General features: G+C 42.5%; 1 pseudogene; it reads left to right on the plus strand.

Annotated features, from left to right (window-relative positions):
• Positions 1-454: 454 nt before the first annotated feature.
• LOC136638438 (5S ribosomal RNA) lies at positions 455-574 on the plus strand (annotated as a pseudogene).
• The last annotated feature ends 2784 nt before the right edge of the window (positions 575-3358 follow it).

A 3358-nucleotide genomic window follows, 5' to 3' on the forward strand; every position in this document is an offset into this window, starting at 1 on the left:
AACTATGTGTTCAAAGAGATGGAGTAGTTTCCATCCCTGATCTCACAACCACCCCTTTTTTGAAAAGCTGGAATCCTACTGACTGATTCAGTCCATCCCTTCACCAAACAGCTGATGGTCAAAATGTTAGTTTTGTTTCAGGGTTCTACATGTGCGGCCCAGTTGCTCTGCGTGTGACACATTGAATCTTACAGAAAGGCTTCACATGTATATGTATAATGTATAAATGCGACGTGTTGCATTTGCTTTTGTCAAGGTCATTCGTCATTTTTACTGCTCTCTCCTTATGCAATCCAAAATTGAGGAGGGAGGAAAAACCACCAAAACAGTCATAATTTAGTGACGGTTCACAGAACTTGGAGGTGGCTGTTTCTTCAAAAGCAGGATTTGATTCAAGGGGAGCATGCACAGGATTGAAGCCATAGCCTGCTGTGCTCATTCTTGACTTACAGCCTAATGCAGCAACTGTTACCCTGCATGTGCCTGATCTCGTCTGATCTCGGAAGCTAAGTAGGGTCAGGCCCGGTTAGTACTTGGATGGGAGACCGCCTGGGAATACCGGGTGCTGTAGGCTTATACCATAGTCTTTGGAGACTGAAGGTTGCCAACCATTATCTGATAGAGCCACCAGGAGAACACGTATTCCAGTAGTAGAAGTGCCTGGACCCAGCATGCCTTGCATGATATTGTCTTGGTCCCAAACATTGCCAGTAAACATAACAAGGTTGCCAGTGCAGTTGTTGGCAGCTACATGTTTTGTCAGTGGCAAAGATACTATCTGCGCAGGTAAGACAGCAGTGGGGGCGAACGGTGGCAGGAATGGGGAGGGAGTGGAAGGAATGCTGTCATTTCTGGACAGGGAGAGGGAGGAACAAGCCATGATGTGTATGCGCAACCTCCTGATTTTAGAAATGGGTTATGTCAGAATGCCAGATGCAAGGGCGGGCACCAGGATGAGGTCTCTTGTTATCTGGTGTGCTCCCTGGGGCATTTGGTGGGCTGCTGTGAGATACAGGAAGCTGGACTAGATGGGCCTATGGCCTGATCCAGTGGGGCTGTTCTTATGTTCTTATGTAACTGGGGGCAGAGAGGAGGCAGGGTGGATCCGGTGGAAACGGTGCATAATCCCCTTTTGGAAAACTCTCTGCTCCTTTTCCGTATTTAGACATACACCACCAAGATAGGTGGCATGTGACCAAGGAGTCCCATAGGGCTTACACAAAGGTAAGCCCTTTACATAAAGAAAAAAAAATTTTTTTGAGTAATATTTTCTCTTATTTTAGGCTTCCAAAAGGACTTTTTTTTATACCCATGGAGTTCAGCTTCCCTCATGACTTTAGTTCTTTTTCATCTTGGTCACAAATTTCAACTCTATCCAAAACATCACATGTGCCTCCCAGATTACACGAGCTGCCCGGCTTTAAAAAAAAACGTTTGCCACCAAGTCACAAGTTACTTACATTGCTCATGCAAGTTGACAATGCTCATGAATGAAGAAAGGCAGCTGAAATCTATGCGGATGTTGGCCCTGTGAGGTTAAGTGGCCATAATACACACTGTGCAGCAAAGCTATCTTGTGAAAGCTGTAGACGTCAAGTTAAAAAACACTGTTGCGTACAGCAGTGTGAAGGGAGGACTATGTGAAATTGATTGATCAGCGAAGCCACAGCAAAATCCTAGCTCAAGCAAAAATGTTAGGGCGGCCTTTTCTCTCCCAAACTCCAAAGGAGAAGTGGAGGCTTTATGAAATATGCTCAGATCTTACCTAATGAATTTTTCATGGAAAGCACTCAAACACATTGGTGACGGGTGGCAATAAGAACCCCGAGAGAAAGATGAATGGATGCATTTAATTGTAAACAGCACACCAAGTAATACATTATGTCATTCACTTCTGTACAGTGTAGGGTGGGATTCCTCCCCCTCCCGGTCTCATGTTTTTATACATGAAGGTAGGTTTAGAATGAGACTCTAAAAAAAAGATGCTTTGTGTTGAAATCTTTTTTCTCGTTTTATTCTTCAGGGACTGACTTGACATTCTGATATTATAGATCAAGCATATGGGCATTTTCTATCCTGCAAATCATATGCTTTATGAATAAATGCCTAATTCCATTGCGTGGCCCCTTCTGTTTGACGTTCCACTTGCAAATCAAATTTCTCTGCAAATTCTTCATGTCTGTGCTCCGGAGTGAAATGCTGTAATTTTTTTCCTCGCGGCTGCCGACCATTTCTGTGAGAATTGGCCCTTTCTGTAACATATTTCAATACTCCTGGCGATTAATAACGTGGTAGAAGGAAAAGACATGTTGAGCAGAGTTCAATTATCCTTCTGTCCCAATTATACTGTGACATTAAATCTTGTGACATTTAATAAGAAAGGGCATTTCACCCATGGCTACCTTGAGTGCTGACAATTTGTGCAACAATGTTCCTCAGAAATGTTTTAAGGTGTTTTTTAAATTAAAAAAAGCATATTCCGATGTGCTGCTATATCTATTGCCCCATGTAAATTAAATAAGATGTAATGAAATTGTTAAAACTGCAGTTACCTAATACTATAGCAAAGGGGAAAATGAATTTCCCATAATTGGCAACAATCTAAATTATAATATAACAATGACGGGGGGGGGGGGAAACAGTTATTCTGAGGCTGCAATTCTATACACACTTACTTGGAACATTAGAGTTACAATGGTCCTTGGAAGTCATCTAGTCCGACCCCCTGCTCAGTGCAGGCAACTACTACAGCTTTCTTGACTGGTGGCTGTCCAGCCTTTGCTTAAAAACCTCAAATGAGCAGAACCTACTACTACATAAACAGTCTGTTTTGGTCCCAAGCAACTCTTACAGTTATGAAATTCTTCCTCATGTCTACCCCAAACCTACTTCCTTGTAGCATCAATCTGTTGGTTCTAGCCCTGCCTCCAGGAGCCAGAGAAGATAAAGCCTTCCCTTCTTCTGACAGCCCTTCAATTATCTTCTGATTGACAGCCCTTCAAATATCTTCCGTATTATATCTACCCTTTGTTGTTTTTTTCTCCAAGCTCTTTTAACCGTTCCTCATAGCACTTGGTTTCCAGAAAGGAAACGATCTTTGCTGTCCTCCTCTGAACCTTTCCCAGCTTATCAATGTCCTTAAAATGCTCTTCTTAAAATGTGGTATAATATTCCAAGAGAGATCTTACTGGTGCCAAACGGAGTGGTGGTCCAATCCTCAGGTCTTCCAGTCCTAGTCCAGCACTCTAACCACTATACCATGCTGTCTCTCATTTAAATTTGCTTCTGATAAAATAAGCTTAGGAGGATTGCAACTCCACTGAATCATTTCTCTTCCAATTATTTAGTAAAGTACAAG

The sequence above is a fragment of the Tiliqua scincoides genome, chromosome 1 (assembly GCF_035046505.1).
Source record: "Tiliqua scincoides isolate rTilSci1 chromosome 1, rTilSci1.hap2, whole genome shotgun sequence".
NCBI classification, from domain to species: domain Eukaryota; kingdom Metazoa; phylum Chordata; class Lepidosauria; order Squamata; family Scincidae; genus Tiliqua; species Tiliqua scincoides.